The sequence below is a fragment of the Kogia breviceps genome, chromosome 3, assembly GCF_026419965.1.
Source record: "Kogia breviceps isolate mKogBre1 chromosome 3, mKogBre1 haplotype 1, whole genome shotgun sequence".
Classification (NCBI taxonomy): Eukaryota; Metazoa; Chordata; class Mammalia; order Artiodactyla; family Physeteridae; genus Kogia; species Kogia breviceps.
Window position 1 is genome coordinate 60122356 of NC_081312.1, and position 19679 is coordinate 60142034.

A 19679-nucleotide genomic window follows, 5' to 3' on the forward strand; every position below is an offset into this window, starting at 1 on the left:
TGATCTGGTTTGCAGGGCAGAAGTTGAGACACAGATATAGAGAACAAATGTATGGACACCAAGTGGGGAAAGTGGTGTGGGATGGGGGTGTTGGTGTGATGAATTGGGAGATTGGGATTGACATGTATACACTGATGTGTATAAAACTGATGACTAATAAGAACCTGCTGTATAAAAAAATAAATTAAATTAAATTCCAAAATTAAAAAAAAAAAAAGAAAGCGTAAGTGGCAATCCGAGTTGATTTAAGATGTTTGATCTGAGGGCCAGGGAGTTTAGGAGGAAGGTTCCTAATCTAAGTGTCCTTGTTCTGTGAGATAGACAGTGTATTGTTAAATTACACTTTTTGTGCACAGAGCATGGGCCAGGGCCATCAGCTGAGCTCTGCTGTAATCTACAGCTCAGAGGTTTCAACAAAAAGGCAATAGGGAAGAAAAAAAAAAAAAAAGCATGGAGCCTGGAGGTACAAACATTTTGGCAAACTATTTGGCAATTTCCTGTATAGTACAGCATATACTCTGTCTACAACCCAGCAATCCTATCCCTAGGTATTTACCCAAGAGAAATAAAAAGACAGGCCCACAAAAAATTCCTGAATAAGAGTGCTTATTGCAGTTCTGTTTATAATAGACAAAAGCTGGAAATACCCCAATGTCATCACATAAAAATAAGACAAAATTACTGAGCAACATTCATGCAATGGAAACTACTACACAAGAAAGAATAAACTACTGACTCACTCAACAACATACATGAATTTCAAAAATATTATGTTGAGCTAAAGAAGCCAGACACAAAAGAGTACATACTGTATGATTCCACTTTTATGAAGTTCAAGTACAGGCAAAACTAATCAAGGATGACAGAAATCAAAACAGTAGTTGCTGTGAGAGGAGGGGGGAATTGACTAGAAGAGGGCACAAAAGGAACATCTTGGTTTGATAGAAATGTTTTAAATCTTGACTGGGGTGGTGTTACACAGGTACTCACATTTATCAAAACTTACCAGATTGTAAACTTAAAATCAGTGCAATTCACTATATGTAATTTTTTTCCTCAATAGAAATAATGGGTCAAAAAATTAATGAGGCAATATTGAAACAAATAAACAAAGGCCTGAGGACAAAAACAGCATAGTACTGTATAGAAAACTGCAACTAATCCCACTACTGGGCATATACCCTGAGAAAACCATAATTCAAAAAGAGTCATGTACCAAAATGTTCATTGCAGCTCTATTTACAATAGCCAGGACATGGAAGCAACCTAAGTGTCCATCAACAGATGAATGGATAAAGAAGATGTGGCACATATATACAATGGAATATCACTCAGCCATAAAAAGAAATGAAACTGAGTTATTTATAATGAGGTGGATGGACCTGGAGTCTGTCATACAGAGTGAAGTAAGTCAGAAGGATAAAAACAAATACCGTATGCTAACACATATATATGGACTCTAAGGAAAAAAAAATGTCATGAAGAGATTAGTGGTAGGACAGGAATAAAACACAGACTTACTAGAGCAAGGACTTGAGGATATGGGGAGGGGGAAGGGTAAGCTGTGATGAAGTGAGAGAGTGGCAGGGACATTATACACTATCAAATGTAAATTAGATAGCTAGTGGGAAGCTGCCACATAGCACAGGGAGATCAGTTCTGTGCTTTGTGACCACCTAGAGGGGTGGGATAGGGAGGGTGGGAGAGAGGGTGATGCAAGAGGGAAGAGATATGGGAACATATGTATATGTATAACTGATTCACTTTGTTGTAAAGGAAAAACTAACATACTATTGTAAAACAGTTATACTCCAATAAAGATGTTTAAAAAAAAAAAACGAAAAAGAAAACTGCAACTAATACAGCAGCTGTGAAGCACAGTGTTTGAGCAAGGAAGCAAGAGCACATAAGCCTGGAAAGGTAAGCAGTGTGAAACCAGAGTGAAGATATTTTCATGTTTCTCACCAAAGAAAATTGGAACCTTGGTTAAAAGAAACCTTGGAAGTTAAAGAGTGATTGAATAGCTAGACACCTCCAATTAGTTTAGAGACTTACTTCTCTGTTTCCTTATCTAAGGGTGATGAAACCCTGAGCCTGGAAGCCAGTCCTTTACATTACAAAGGACAGTAAAAGACTAGAGAGTAAAGGTTTCTCTCTCTCTCTCTGTCCCTCTCAGTCTCTCTCTCTGTCTCTCTGTCTCTGTCTCTCTGTCTCTCTGTCTCTCTGTCTCTCTCTCTCTCCAGAGGTGAGGGAGGCAGCATGTAGACTATTTAAGCTCCTGGATTCATAATTTCAGGGTTCCTCTCCTGCAGTGTAGACTCTCCCATCCCCCAGCATACAGGAGAACACCTGGCTCTCATTGCATCACTTGTGAATTACTGAGTATGGGAAAATGAGTGCAGTCATTGCTGTAAGTAGTAACTCTCATTTCTGCCCCCCCAAAACCTTGTGCTTGCTTTCAAGATAAATAGATATCTGACAGGAGCCAGATCATGAGAGCTTCCTGTAACATGCAAAGAGTTTATTTTGTTGCCAGAGGGAAGGCAGATTTAGAAGGGTTTTAAAGACACAGAAAATATCATACCTCAGTATAGAATGATCACTTGGGCAGCACTATGGAGAACATATCCAAGATGGTCAAGGCTGAAGGCAGCAAGATGATTTAGAGGACAACTGCAATAGCCCTGGTGGGAGATGATGCATTAGTAGTGGGGAAACAGCAGAGGGAGTAGATATGAGCAATGTCATAAAGGTAGGATTGAAAGGATTTTAGACTCCTACCAAATGTGGATTTGGGGAAGGGATTTTCATTAATTCCCCCACAGTGGCTGGTGGATGCCACCAAAGACATCTGAGACATCAACTTCTTGCACTTCTCTGAACTACACTATGCCCTGTACTTGCTGGGTTTTAATGCCCTTCCTACTCATCCATCTTGTATTAATCTTCCACCTGTGTTCATCTTCTACTGGGAAGACTCCTGAAGTCCTTAACCCACAAAGTTAACTAGGGTCCTGATGTTGGGCACTCCCACATTTGAGATACTACAATATTCAGCAGTGTCCCTACTTCAGCACTTACGTCTTTGTATCATGATTGTGTTTTCATGCTTGGCTTCCTCATTAGGCTATAATCTCAGGGACAGACCATATCTTGCTCATCACTGTATCTCCAGCACAGAGCAGGGGGTTGCCCAAAGTAGGAACTCAATAAATATTTGTTACTAAAGTAATAACCATTGCTCTAACTCAAATGTATACAAGATCAAAAACCAGAATGTGTTACTTCATTTCCCAGACTTCCTACAGGACTCTCAGGACATTCTGTCCTCAATAAATTCAAACAAATCATTTGAGCCGCTCTCCTTTACTTCTCATTTTTAGGGTAATAAAATATAAACTTCATAAGACTTTAATAAAGATAAAATAAAGAAGCTTAAACATATGAGTTTTTCAAGACATGTGGCTGATCAATCTGTTGCTCTCTTAGAGGGATCTAAATTTGGTATCTGGAAATTCTAAAGATACCTAATAGAGAGGTACCATCACCTTGATGCCATCATACAGGTGTTTATTTTCATAGTGCCTTTACTTTGGCATGGTGACATTACATGAGATGATATAGGTAAAATACAGTAACACACATACACAATATGCAGATAGCAAGTGCAATTTCCACCTTTCCCTCCATTCACATTTTTTATACTTTATCACCCTGCCGTAATTTTCACTTACAGGTGAATCTATGCAAACTGATGAAATTTTCACAGCCTCATTGAAAGTCACAAATATGGTCTGTTTCCTCAAATTAATGGGCACAAAAATTCATGACACAACTAAAATATGCTTATACTACACAGAAAATAAGACAATGGCTGAAGGGAAAAAATGTCTTCCTCCTTTCAGGAAAATAGAAACATAAAATATACATTCGGTGCACATCTAGCCACTCTAATGATTTCAGTAAATAAGGTAAAAGATAAAAACTGTATGACAAGAACATTACAAAATGGGGCTTTCCCTGGTGGTGCAGTGGTTGAGAATCCGCCTGCCAATGCAGGGGACACGGGTTCGTGCCCCAATCCGGGAAGATCCCACATGCCGCGGAGTGGCTGGGCCCGTGAGCCATGGCCGCTGGGCCTGCGCGTCCGGAGCCTGTGCTATGCAACGGAAGGGGCCACAATAGAGAGAGGCCCGCGTACCGGAAAGAAAAAAAAAAAGAACATACAAAGTGAATAGTTCATGATTCTAAATAAGGGAATGAGATAGAAAACATGTAGACTTTACCACCTATATCCAGTTCCAAAAGTTGAGGACATTATATGTATTTTCCATTGAGTACCTACCACTAACAATAAAGATAGAACTGTCGAACTTCATTCAGTACTCAAAAGCAGAGGTTAGAATTGGAGTTATGCAGAGAGTAGCATTGCATTCCAATGGTGTCAAGTGTTGTAACTTGAAACAAGCTTCAAGTATAAAGCATAAATATGAGAGAAGCTGCTGATCTACACTGCTGTTTTCTTCAACTGCACAAGAATTTTATCAAAGCTCATATCCAACTAACAATGAGGCCAGCAAACCAGGACTTGTAAGGTAAGACTAGACTACATATTGGAACTCCAGTTTCAGTCATTCAGGATTAAGGGATGTCTTGGGAAAGTTTGTCCCTAGAATAGAAAAATGCCTGAGAAAAGGGACTGTGGCAACAGAGGCAAGAAGTTGCACATGGGAAAGTCAATGTCAAAAGATTGTACAGTCTGTATATGATGTTCCATGAGTTCATAACCTCCAGCTCATAAAGGGACACTTAGCTTTCAGAGGCCAACACTTACTTAGTACCTACTCTGTGCCAGGATCTTTATTAGAAGATTCCACTTCTCTTAGTTCATTGAAATTTCTTGCTAAACCAAAAATTTCTTATTATCTCCATGTTACAGATAAGGTAACCGAGGCCCAGAGAGTTAAAGGGATCCAAAGTCATATATTGAGGAAATAGAAGAGCTAGGCTTTAACTCTTTTACCTCTGTGAGCAATATTATATCCACAGTACCACAGTAGCATCACTCCAAAAAGTCAGGAAATTCAAAGAGCCTTCCTCTAGGGAGGGAGGAGAGGAGTAGTGCCTGTAATGACTGGAAAGAGGAACAGCCGGGTGGTGGGAGGAGTGCTCCTGGAGTGCTAGTTATATTTTCTGCTTGGACCTGTGAGCTGATTACAGGGGTATGTTTACTTCATAATCATCAGGCTGTATACTCATGATACGTGCACTTTTCTGTGTGCACATATGCATGATATGTGCACTTTATCTGGATAAGCCTGATAGAATCAGTTGAAAGGCCTTACAAGTAGAGCTGAGGCTTCCAAAGAAGAATAAATTCTACTTGAAACAGGAACTTCAGCTCCTGCCCTTCTTGACAGCCTGCCCTATGAATTTCAGATTTGGCTAGGCCAGCCCACAAATTGCATAAACCAGTTCCTTGTGGTAAATCTCTAATATATAACTCCTACTGGTCTGCTTCTCTGGTTGAACCCTGACTGATACAGATTGACTTAAGATGCATTATCTTGGGCTCCCACCCTAAAAGATCCTGAGTCTAAACATATCCTTGGTTGTATGTTTCTTCAATAAATAAAAAATGGTTTGGGGTTGGGGACATGGGAGGTGAGTTACATTTATTGAGGGTGTCTCAGAACCCAGTATTTCCACATGCCTTGTCTCTACTCATCCTTACCAAAATCCATGCAAGGTCACTATTAGTATCCCCACTGTACTTACAAAGAGACTGGAACCCACAGAAATCATGTAACTTGCTTAAGGTCACCCAGTTAATATGCAACAAAAGTAGGGTTGGAATGTGGATCCATTTAAGCCCAAAGGCAAAGATGACCACGCTGCTTCCCTAAGAAGATAAACATTTTATAATCTTGTCAATTTATACTATAAAGTTTGCAACTAAGACACTACTATAGCACTAGAAAGTAAAGGGTAAATCAGTAAATAATCCAATTTAGTTAAAGGATTGGGAAATATCTGGAGGATAATCAAATTTTTCCTTAGGCTTTGACAGAAACATATAAAACTCAATTTATAACAGACTGTTGAATTTCTCAGAGGGATGCTGAAATAGATGCCTAAGTGAACCAGAGGGTTAATTTAAGTATCTTCATTATAGGATTTGGGCTTCAATTTAAAGGGGGAAAAAAGTGATTCACATTAAACCAAACAAATCGGGTTCTGAAATGTAGCTGTATGCCAATCTGCCACTTAATGGCTCATCCAGAAATACTTCACAGTTACTTTTCTATCCTCAGACTCCCTTCCTTTAAGAAATCCACCTTGATTATTCTGTGTCTTTAAAGTACTGAAAATGAACAGTCAAAATCCCAGTTCCATTTAAGCCTGCTTCCCTTGGAGCCCAGGGCAACCTGTTATTTAAATATAATGGATGAATTTCACTGTATTTCAATGATTTGGGTGACATTTCCTTGACATTCACAATATGTCTCTAAATTAGAAGTGCTGTAGTTTTAACACAAAATGAATAAAATGATCAAAAGAATCCTCCAGTTACTGCCTACCCTGGAGGAGGGAAGCCAATCTGCTATTCTCTGCATAGATCAAGCTACACACTGAGGCATGGGAAAAGCACTAATAAATTGCCTTTTCTCATTATATTTTGGTTTACTTTTATGTTTTGTAATTCATGTAATTACTCATTGTCTTCTATTGTAGCATAGTATAGAAAACCTTGATTAATCCACCGAAACCCTCAATTTACAATAATTTAGTAACCAGAAATTGTTTTCAGCTATAGAGAAGCAAATGACAACAACCTATATGAGGGTTCTTTTGTGTTTCTTTCTTTTCTTTTCTTTTTTCTTCTTTTATTATTTTTTTTAAGCACACCATCTCTTACAGTGGCACATATAAACCCAGTCTAAGAACATTCATACATAAAAGGGCCAGACAATACCAAACTCAGGAGAGAAGGCTATTCCAAAACTCTGGAGATTGAGGATTATGCTCTCCAAGGGAAATCTCCATCCTCTCTTGCTATAGTATGGACCCAAACCTACTGCCCCAACTGATGGTATTAGGAGGTAGGACCTTTGGGAGGTAATAAGGTTTAGATAAGGTCATGAGGGTGGAGCCCATGATGGGATTAGTTTCCTTATAAGAAGAGGAAGAGCCTAGAGCCGTCTTTCTTTTCACCATATAAAGATAGAGCAAGAAGGCAACAAACCAGGAAGAGAACCCTCACCAGTCCCCAACCATGCTGGCACCCTGATCTTGGGCTTCAGCCTCCAGAACTGTGAAAATAAATTTCTGTTGAAGCCACCTGGTTTGTGGTGCTCTGTTATAGCAGCCCAAACTAAGACATCTCCCATGGCACAGGAGTAGAAGATGCATTCTGGGGCCTAACCTCAAACAAAGATATAGGGTGAGAACAATCACAGCAAGCATATACATGGAGTGTACTTTGCACTAGGCCCTGATCTAAGTACTTTAGAGATACAAAGTGCAACCCTATGAGGTAAGAATTAATGTTATCTCTGTTTTACAGCGGAGGAAATTGAGACACAAATACATTTACTTCTTACTCAAGGTCATACAGTTAGCCAGTAGCAGAGCCAGGATTCAGTCCCAGGCAGTTAGCTTTTCAGCAGTACATGTCTCTCCCCTTACTGGGTTGTACTTTACTTATACATTTTAGCAACTTCAGAATCCAACCTACATCAAATACCTGAGGGTTTAAAAATAGATTAAGAATAAAATAACATATTATATAAACTTGACACGGTGGTGGAGGGAGGATGCCTGAGAACATATTGAACAGACCAATCACAAGGTCTAGAACAGAAAAAAGCAACCACCAGCCATGCTCTCCTGTGCACAGACCCCAAGGAAAATATCAAGATAACAACTGCCTCCCTACCTTCAACAGGAATAGAGTCCACACTCAAACTCAACTTTTACACCAAGAGGAAAATCACCAAATTAATAAAATATGGCAACACACTTCTAAAACTCTGGGTAACAAAAATTCAAATAAAAGGGTATTCTATTTAGCCACCTAATAAATAAGAAGAGAATTTAGTTACCCAGAACACCTGGTTCCATTAGCCTTGCATTGAATCAAGGTTTTGACTAAATCTACTTAGCTGTTGGATGTTGGGTATGACAGTTGCAGTGTTTGCTTCGGGACCTGACATGTAGGGGCATCTGTAGATGCCTCATGCTTTGTGAGTCAATGTCACAATGTTATCTTGTCATTTTCACTTGGGAATTTTTACCTACTACTTCAAGTTAAAGAGGAAAGGCCTGAAATGTGTGTTTTTAAAATATATCCAGGACAACACTTCTATTTTGGAACTCTTCACTGGTTAAATTAAAAAACCCACCAACAGCTGCTAGATAGGAGAGGAATACCAATCATTTCAGAAGCTGAGATATATATGACAAGCTACCACTTCAGTTCTTGAAAAATAAGCCCATTGAAAACTATCTAGGGCTGTGATACTCCGAATGAAATGCTAAACCTAAGCTGCATTTCTTGTCATCGGTAAGAAAGAATGTGTAGAGTGCCTCGAAGGATACAATTTTCTTTGAATGTTATTATGAAATGCTTTCATTTTTGAGGGAAAGATTTCTTCTTGCTTATATAATATCTGTAGTCTCATTTTGGTGCAATGCTTTCTCAAGTTCCCTGGAATGATTATAACATTGTACCTCTACAAGCTCTTTTACACAGTGTACATGCCAGAGAAATCAGATATAGTGTTAAAATTCATAATGCACAATCTATGAAACAGGGGCTGTGCAACCATATCAGCACATGTTACAAGACATATTTCCATTTTTTTCATGTCCCTCTGAATTTATTTGACAGAATTTCAGAAGGGAAAATGTGTTTGCCGGAAGGCAGGTTGGTTTTGCTTCTTGGAGTCAGCAAAGATGCTGAGAGCCTTTCAACTTTCTTTGCCATTATTTAAACCTCATCTCACACATCTAGCCATGCTCTGCATGCAGCAGCAATGGGGATTCTTTCCTAAATCATCCTTTGTCTCAAGTGTTTCTCAAGGCACTTCTAGGCTGGTTTAGACATTTCAAAGTCACAGCTAGTTATAAAACACTCTTAAACCAACACCCAAAAAGGAAGCAAAATAATTTTTTTTATCCTAGCTCAATAGCCACCAGACCATGTTCTTGAGCTGTCCTAAAATATCAAGTTTCTTCTATTATTTTTAAAAGTTCAATTCTGAGACTCTTTGGCCCCTCGAGCTACAAATATCTCTTTTTTCTTGCCTTCAAGGGAAGGTTCAAATCATAATGAGCATTTGATGACTTTACTTCCTCACTTCCCATTCAATCCTCAACCCACTGTAATCTTATTCCGCTTTTACCATTTCAATAAAATTGTGGTTGCTCTTATCTTGGCCTGTGATGACTTAATCCAGTGTCATTTTCAAACTTGGTCAACAGAGCATTTGATCCTACTACCCAGTACCTCCTTCTTGGAATTATCCACTCCCCTGGCATCACTTACTCCTGATTTTTCTTTTACTTTCTCCCATAATTCCTTCTCAGCTCTGTCTACCACTCCTCTCTTTACCACCTTAATTATTAGAATTGCCTGGGTTGGCCTTTGCTCCTCTCCTCTGATTTGACACACTCTTCCTGAGCAATCTTATTCACATTCATGGCTCCAAAAATTTCTATACACTGATGATTCTAAAATTTGTTATCTTTAAACTGGATCTCCTCCTCTTGAACTTCAAGCTTATTTTACCAACTGCTTCATGGTCATCTCCACTCAGTTGTTCAATGGAACCTCAAACTTAAGGTGTCCAAAACTGAATCCATCTTTCCCTTCCCAAAAGCTGGCTCTTCTCTTTTGATTAGTGAAACAATGATCCACAAAGTCAGAAAGCTGAAAGGAATCCCATCATGTTCCTCTGCTCAGACCCCCATCATTTCTCATAAAAATGACTGATATGTTTCTAACTGGTCATCTGGAATCTGCCATCACCCACCCCCTCTACACTCCATTCAACATCCTTGTGAAATCAAACCCCTCAAAGGCCCCCAAAGTCTACAGGTTGAAGTCTGAATTCCAGAGTAGGGTATACAAGTTTTTTCAGTATTTCTGCTCCTATCCACCTTTAAAAATTATATCTGCACACACCTTGGTCTCCTGGTTGCTTCACATCTTTCTGCTTTTCTCATATGTTTTCTATTCAGCTGACAATACGCTGAAAAACTAATTCATTCTTCAAGAATCTACTCAAATGCTACCCTCTTTGAAAAGCCTTTTCTAGCCTCTCCTAGAAAAGTGAAGTGCTTCCTCTCTTGTGCCTTCTCAGCATCTTGTTTATTCCTCTATTGTAGCATTAATCACTTTGTTGTAACTGTTCTTACAGTGGAGGGCAGGAATGATGGTTTATTCATCTTTATGTCTCTAATGCTCAGAACCATGTCTCACATATAATGAGAGCTTTGTAAATGCTTTGAGAATAGAATGATGCAAGGGTCCTATATAATTCTCTATGTTTCAGAAAATATGCATGTCTATGAATTTATGTGCATTTTCCATCTGGAATCCCCATTTTAATCCTAAATAGAGATAAAGCCAAGTGCTCCTTATTTTAATGATTTTCCTCACACTCACTGTCTGGTTGTTTCAGGCACATTTTGGAGAAATTAGAACTTTTAGACTGTCCAGTGTAACCTTCCTTCAGCCAATCAGAAATCATATGCTGGAGGACACTTTCAAAGTTGAATCTTACATATGCCAGGGGAAAACAAAGGTTGAGAGCCTTTTCCTTCCCAGCCTGTTGAACAGATGATATCAGATTACAGGTTATCAGAATACAAGGTTATATCAGATTCTGTTGCTGTCAGACCATCTTCACGTAGAATTTCCCTAGTCAGAAGTCCAATCTCATGGAAGTTCTCCTAGGGTGTGGCATTTGCTTTTCAATGTTATGTAGCCCACACAAGGTTAACCTCCAGGAATATCACTAATGAATGTTTCAACATGTTAAATAAATTTCCAGTACCCTCTTTACCTAATCAATTATCAAGAGGCTCTACAGGTCTCTCAATGACATAACCATACCCTAAAGTATCCAGCCTATTACCCATGAATCAAACCCACCACTCTACTAGAAGAATGAAGCTCCTTATCATCTTGAAGGATTTAATCAATCTGCATTAATACCATGACAGTAAAAATTTTCACATATTTGCCTTTCCTCTTAAGGGTAGCACAGTAAGTGGCATAAGCAGCTTCTCACTATATGCGTGGTTTGAATAGAATGAATTTTAAAGATCCATTACATGATAATATAAGTGCATTTGTAACCCATTCTCACCTACCCCCATTCATAACACCACCCCATATTTACATACCCACTTTCTTTCCCACATGCATCCTTTTATATGGTTAGGTTGCTTGCTGTTAGGGAGGTTTAACTACCTATCAGGCCTAATCAAGAGGGAAGGGTAGGCTATTTGTTACCCCAGAAAACAAGTCCAAACCATGTAGTTTAGAGTGGGCTCACCCTTGAGTTAAATCCAGAGTTGACTCTGATACCTAGCAAAATAAAATCTTTATCTGCCAAAATACTGTGATGTTTATATTTATGTAAGTTAAGTTGCTAGACATGTCTCCAAAACAAAACAAACTTAGTAATTTTTGTTGATGTCCTAAATTTCTGGCTTTCGGTTATGCTTATTAGCAAAATATAATATTTGTTAATTGGTATAAATATATTTTAGGTATCCTTTTATATAAATATTTTATGTTTGGGGTGTTTTTGCTTGATTTCTATGTATACTCTATATTCTCTGAGAATTTGTCATACATTTGGAACATGTTACTTAAGAAATAATTTATACTCTGCCTTGAGGTTACACCTATTCAGTGATAATCCAAAAATAAGAAAGACCAAAGGCCAGGATATTAAAAACCCAGAAAAGGATCTGTAGTGCAAAAGCAAAAATTCATTCTAGTTGAACAGAGAGAAACTTAATGCCCATTACTTACAGGAAGCAGGGAACTAGCTAATGAATGTGGTTGTGCTTACAACAGACTTCACACTCTCTGATGAACAATTATCTCTTATAGCTCACTAGACAAGAAGGCTCCCTTTGCCTCCCAGTTTAACTCCTCCACAGAAGAGTACATTTGTTTTTCTGCCCTTAACCTTTTAAGCCGATTGGATATTAAAGCATTTTAATGCTCGCTTTGAAATCAGGCATATTAATGTTGTAACAAAACATCTGCGCATTAGTCGTTGTCCTCAAAGATTGTTCCAATTTTTTCTCCTTGCTTTATATCTATTACTTGCTAATGAGTGTGTGAAAGAAATCCCTCTTTAAAATGACATTCAGAGCTTATACATACTGACCAGTTTAAATGGATACAATAATAACTGCAAACCTCAAATCTTCACTAACGGAGAAAAAAAGGAGACAAGTTTGGATAGGAGGTATTGTTTTAAATGTTTAAAAAAGAAGAAGAATATTCAAAGGAAATATGTGAAATGTTAACATCTGTTAAATATGATTGGGAATAGGTGGTTGCTATTACATTATTTTCTGGGGTTTTTTTCTGTATGTTTAGAATAGTTCATAAGTTAAGATTGAAAAAAATGGTCTCCAGCTAGACAAGCCAAATTGCAGTAGTAGTAAGATTTAGGATTTCCCACCCTCTAAATATCCATTGTTCTTGCTTTGCCAATCCCCATCTCTGATTAAACTCCACATTTTTTTTCTAGTCCTACCTCCAGATTGACCAATATTGCTGCACAACACCTTGAAACTGTTCATTGATCCTGCTACAAATTCATTCCAATGGGTCTAAATTAGACACTCATTGTTACTTAGCAATTTTGTTTTATCCCTCCTCTTCAATCAACTATTATCATGTTACTCACTTGAACTATTCCAAACTCTTTGTACTTTGCTCTGACCACAAAACCCTTATCTAATTTCCTGAAAGATCTTTGCAAAATTTGTTGACCTTTCCTAAGCTTCTTAGCTTCAAGGGTGCTTTTAAAGGTAAATGTCTTAAGTTCATGCTTTCTATCGTTGTGATATCTTTCCAAGAATTCCAAGTGTGGTACCATATTTTGATATCTTGTTCATAGAATTAACAAGATTAAGGTTATGGAGGAGTTCAGTATGTCTTATAACATTAAGTCAAGCATCTGGGCATGGCAAACAGACGCTAACACGATCCTTCTCCCCAAACAGTGACCACTTCCTAGTGTTCACAACTTTGCATAATCCCCTACTTTTTAGTGCAAAAGAGACCTATGACTTGCTTCTAACAAACAGAACATGGAAAAGGTGATGGGATATCATGCCCATGTTTACATTACATCACATAAGATTCCATCATAGCAGACTAGATTGAGAGATTCTCCTTGCTGTCCTGATAAAGCAAGCAGCCATATTGAGAAGGCCATTTGGCAAGAAACTGTGGGAGGTCTCTAGCCAACAGCCAATAAGAAGCCTGGGTCCTCAGTAATACATCCTCAAGGACATCAATCCTGCCAACTTGAATGAGCCTGGAAGCAAATTCTTCCCCAGCTGGAATCTCCAGATGAGAATACAGCCCAGCCAACACCTTGGTTGCAGTCTTGTGAAACCCTGAGCAGAGGGCCCAGCTAAACTATGTCTAAACTCCTGATTCATTGAAACTGTGAGATAACAAATATGTATCATTTTAAGCCGAGTCTGTGTAATTTTATTATGCAACAAAAGAAAAATAATACACTGGGTTAGAGATAAAGAAACAAAAAAGGAAAGAAAAGGGAAAGGAAGGGTGAAAGATGTGGAATTGTATCTTACTGGGGACCTAAAAGTAGGAGAAATGTAGGCTCTTCTGTAAGAGAAGCAATAACTGGCACAAATATTGAACATCAATAGTTGAAGAGGAATTCCCTCTCAGCTGCTGCCGCTGGAAAAGGGGAGGTTTAATGACATAACATGGGCAGTGTTGTGGAATTTTGTTTCTACTTAACAGTGGGGAGTAAATACATATTTTGTTTAGGACTCAAGCAGTAAACATTAATAATGATGAAACCCTTACTGTCTGCCAGTTCTGTGCTGAGCTCTCTGCATGTTTTGTCTCATGTAATCCTCATAACTTATGAGGTAGGTATCATTATGACTCCATTTCAGAGATGAGAAAATTAAAGCATATCAATGTCAAATGATTTGTCCAAGACCACACAAGAAGTAGCAGACAGTGCTAAAAGTAAATTCCGGCCTGTCTCATTACTAAGTCTTAGCTATTAACCATCACCACAGTGAGGATAATGCAAATCAGGACAGAGAGTGCTGGGTGGGAAAGGTGAGAAAGGACCACGAGGATAGAGATAAATGACAACACATAGACAGACACAGGGCAACAACAACCAGCCATTTCAGAAGTAAGAAGAAAGCAGGCAGCAACATTTTGCAGAACAAAATGAATTAAACATTTTTCACAGTATCAATGGAAAAAAATCATTCTAGAAATGACCTTTAAGTAAAGAAGTTATATCCTTGGGCAGAAGACAGTGGGCAAAAATAATATGTAACATACAGAAGAGGATCAGAGGAAGGTCAACTAAACTTGGTCAATGTGAGAAAATTCAAAGCAGACAAGAACAAAAACTATTTCTCTGGTGAAGTGTTTTCACCAAGAAACTGGAAATTTATATCAAAAGCCACTGTCCAGTTTTATACTTTGTGGTATTAAACTGTATGTACTAAAATAGCTCTCCTTCCAGACATGGGAATCAGACATCGCCCAGAAATTCTTTTGTTGCTTAATAAAGTTCTATATTAGAGAGCTCCTCATATTGTTATAGATAGACAACTGGATTGAGAGAGCCTCAGGATTCTTAGCCAACATGCTGGTGGTCAGAGTGGGCAAAACCCTTTACTTGAGTCTGCAGTAACAAGGTGTATTTCTGCCCAGGTAAGTTTATTTTATAAGACATGGTATCATCCAAGAAGGTGAACAAGAGTCAGCTGTCAGTATTTCACAGGAAAACACAACAAGCCCAGATCACAGAGGATCCAGTAATATAGCCAGTATTTATCCAGTAATATAGGAAAGCTGAAGATCAGTAACCAGAGAAAGTGGGTGCTTAAGGGGAGCAAGTAGGTAAGAAGCAGAGTCAAATGTGAACCAAGTACAGAGTCAGTCTGCTTGCCTTTGCTCCAGAGCTACTTTTACCAGGTTAAGCAAGTCCCTGACCAGAGAACAGCCTACCCAGCTGGACATCCACACACAGCAGCCTTGTCTACTAAATTAGTTACCTCAGCAATGCTGCTAGATTAGTATCCCTCAAAACGTGGCCATGATATCCTTGGCATGCACACCCTGAAAACAAAGCAAGAGCTTCAAGCCTTCTCCGTGCATGCTGTTTACAACCATGTTTTTCCTTCACAAAAGACAAACATTGCTGAGGCATTTAAGTACTTCCAGTGGTACTGGATCCATCACCAAAAGGATGCTTTCCAGACTGTCAAGCACTTATTGATTCCTGGGTTCTGTGTAGTATATGATAAAGGACTCTTCTTCCCACAGACGCTTTGCCTTACTGTGTTGGAACAGTTCTGACTATTTAATGCCAGATGAGCAGTTGCATGTAACTGGTTAGGATTTCTGATTTGCAGCCTGGATGTGAAGTGGTTAGTCAGCAGAAAACATGCGTCAGAAATGCGGTGTGAGAAGTTGTATAATGGCTTTAAGGCATCCTAACTAAAGCCATGCCATCTACAACCATATCATATTCCAATAGAATCTTTCTGAGCCTTGTGTTTGTTCCCTCCCTGCTCCTGTCTGGGATCACCTGCTCTTCATTTTTGCCCCCAACTCAGCTTTGCTCCCAAGACTTTTGATCTGTTCTCATCTTACTATTTCATTTTTTTGTTCCTAACTCAGCTATCCCCCTTATAATTGGACACGATTCTGTCCCAAACTCAGCCCTGCCCATACTGCTCTACTGCAACTGCTCAGGTCAAAGGTCCCTGACTATATCTTTATGGCAAATACAATAAAAATTTCTCTGTAGTTCTTAGGATACCTGACTGCAGGTTTGATACTAATGGCAGTTCCTGCTTCTTTAAACTCTTTCTTTGTTTCCATTACATTGCTCCTCTCTGGTTTTTCTCCTTCCTGTTACACCTCTTGTTTCTCTCTCTCCTTTATGTGTTCCTCTGATTATCGACTGACTGTCTTCCCAAGAACACTAATCTCAGTCCTCACCCCATCACCCTAAGGGTTCGACATCCATGCCTATGGCATCAGCTCATAGGATGACTCTGTAATTTTTATTTCTTGCTCAAAATGTATATTTTCACTTATATGTGGAATCTAAAAAGCAAATGAACAAACAAAACAGAAAGTGTCCTAGATACAGAAAACGAACAGGTGGTTGCCAGAGGTAAGGGTGGCAGGGAGATGAGTGAAGTAAGTGAGAGAAATTAAGAGAAGCAAACTTCCAGTTACAAAAATAAATGAGTCATGGGGATGGAATGTATAGCATGGGGAATATAGTCAATAATAATGTAATATCTTTGTATGGTGACAGATGGTAACTAGACTTATTATAGTAATCATTTTGTAGTATATAGAAATACTGAATCACTATGTTATGCACCAGGAACTAACATAGTGTTGTAGGTCAATTATACTTCAAAAAAAACCCAACACATATTTATTTACCTCCTGCATACTTCTTTAACTCCATCTCCTAGAATTCCTCAAATACACTGCCTTTTTTCCAGCTATACAGACTACTTGTAAATCTCTGAATATGTTTTTAAACCTCTACCTAAAATGGGCTCTCCCATCCCACAACTCCATTTTTTGTCTAGCTACTTCCTATTTATCTTCAAAACTCTGTTCAGATGTCACCACTTCCAGAAAACCATTTCTAATTTACCCCTCTACTTCCAGGTCTGATTTAGTTTCCATTTTTGTGTTCCTCTAGCAGAGCATTTATAATCCCACCCCACTAGACTATGAGATCCCTAAAAACAGAAAATTATCCATCAGTCTATTCCTATCATTCAACAGGCATTTAATAAATATATATTTTAAAATAAAGAGGAAAAGGAGAGAAAGGGAGGAGGGGTAGGTAGATTTGAAAAACCTATCTTAGAAATTAAATTTCAGTTTGGTTATTGGAAGACAAATGTAGCTGGAGAGTTAATGGCCTAACAGCTGTGCCCCACTTAAGTTAAGCAAATTCTGCATCTTGTGGACATCAATTAATAAAATGAAACCTAACTTCTAGAAGATTCATCTGCATCCTTCAAGCACCAATTGATAAAAATAGCTCCAAGATAGCACAAATCCTGTTCTAGCCACATCTCCTTATAGGAGATTGTTAACAATAAGAAAATTAATCAACCAAAGGGGGCTGAGGAAGGGTCTTGGACTTTAAAAAAAAAAAGAAGAAGCACAATTATGGAACTTCCTGGAGTCATTTTATCCAAATCAATTCTGAAGTTCTTTGCTAATGACAGAGATAGCCACTCTAAATTCATTATAGTAATTATTAGGAGTTATCTACACAGGGATATTTGTGTGAGTGTATATGTTTCTGTGTCTGTGTGTCTTTTTATTATTACAGTATGTCTATTTATTAATTATAGAGTCATTTGGGATCTATGATTAATAGATGATGTGTTGAAAATTTAATAATGTTCCCTTTTGTACTTTGTCCTAAACCTTCCTCACCAAGGTTTTGCATGTATAGAAATAACATCACCCTTTTTATTTTATTCCCAATTTCCAATCTAATAGATTGCCCTGAATTCCATTCCATTAACTCAATACAACCAAAAATAAACTCATCTTTCTTGTCTTCCTTAACTAGACTTCACCAACTAATTTCTCTAATTCTATTATGATCTTAACCTTCTTATAATCCCCTATGCTCCAAACTAAAATTATCTTTAAGCTCACCCTCTCCAACACTATTAATACATACATACACATTCAATCAATTACCAAGCCCTATCAAATATAATTCTAAAATTCATCTTAAATTTATCTCTAATTCTTTATTCCCATTGAGGTCATCATACTTCAGGTCCTTGTTTCCAATCCATACAATTTTTTCTAATCTACACAATGCTTTTTTTCTAATCTATACTATTGTACAATAGTATAATCTATAACATTTTCTAACCTATACTATTGCAACAGGTTTCTAACTTCTAACCTTCAATCCTTTTCTACTTCATCCAATACTACACATTGCTGCCAAAATAATCTTCTTAAATCTGTGCCTACAAAGCACAGTTCTAATTGTGTCAGTCTGTGACACTTGTAAGAATATCAAATGAAGATAAGATGTCACAATTCAAAATATTTTTGAAACTCACAATTGCTTACTGAATAAAGCTCAAATGCCTTGTCACAGCATTCAGAGAATTACAGGATCATAAAATTGTTAAAAAGGAACTTAAATATCATCTGGTACAAGGCTCTCCAGACTCTATCCCCAAGTATCCTTTCCTGTCTTATCTTTTTCATTACCTTTAACATGCCCTATACTCTAGTCAGATTAAACTTATTATCATTTGTTTGACACTTATGCCTCAGTGACTATTCTCAAGCTGTTTCCTCTGCCTGGAGTCCCTTCCCCTGAAATCTATCTGTCAAAATGTACTCATCCTTCTAAATTCCAGGTCAAATGTCCCCTCTTTCATTAATCCTTCCCTGATCCCTGCAAATTAAAAGTCATCTCTCCTCTAAACTTTTAGAACTCTGCTTGAATATTTTCTTAAGGCACTAGAACATTCTACCCTATATTATAAATACCATAAATATCTCTCATCACTGCCACTTGGCTATGAACTTCCAAAGGACAGAGACCTCAGTGTATTTATTTGCATCCTTTCTAAATAGTTTCTCCTACCCTTTAGGAAAATAATTCACTATTTGTAAACTGTTTTTTGTTAAAAAGAACTGATAAAAGTGAGAATCATAACTTTGCAACTGAGACTTCATATTTTAATTACCAGCCACTACCATTATTTTGGGAAAGAATAATTTTGAACCCTAGATCTATACCAAGTAGTAAACAATGTCAGATTCTTGAACAATTATATCCAATAAATATTTACAAAGCATCTACTACATGCAAGAGGCTCTGTGCCAGGTGCTTAGAAAATACAAAGATATAACCCTATTCATTAAGAAGAACATAGACGAATGAGATAAAACTAAATTTGTCATAACTGCAACAACAGTGTAACTGCCATATGAGGAACAAATTGCTGTAAACAGTTAAACAAGTGCAAAACTCAAGGAGAAATCCCTAGAGGAGTAAGAAGCATATGGACTTAAGTCATTCAGGCTGTTTTGATCCTGGATGACTTCTTATAAGTGGTGCAGCCATGGGCAAAACATTTAACTATGCCAGGTCTTGGATTTCTTATCTGTAAAATGGGAATAATACCTACACTTGGGTAATATTCCTAAAATATAGTAAGTGATCAAAAAATAAGACCTTTCCTCTTTCACTTCCTACTGGTCTAAAAAAAAGATAAAAGAAATAAGCCGAAGCTCTGGATTAACTTTAGTTCAAAGTGTCAAATTTGGGATGATGTGAATCCTCTCACCACACTTCAAAATGACATCCCTAGGAGAAGGT

General features: G+C 37.9%; 1 long non-coding RNA gene across 1 annotated transcript in view; it reads right to left on the bottom strand.

The window, feature by feature from the left end:
- Positions 1 to 2590: 2590 nt before the first annotated feature.
- LOC131753607 (uncharacterized) overlaps positions 2591 to 19679 on the bottom strand; it is a 125130-nt gene continuing 108041 nt past the window's right edge. The window contains exon 6 of the long non-coding RNA XR_010839573.1: positions 2591 to 2684. This is a non-coding gene — a long non-coding RNA (uncharacterized lncRNA). The remainder of the gene's footprint in view (positions 2685 to 19679) is intronic.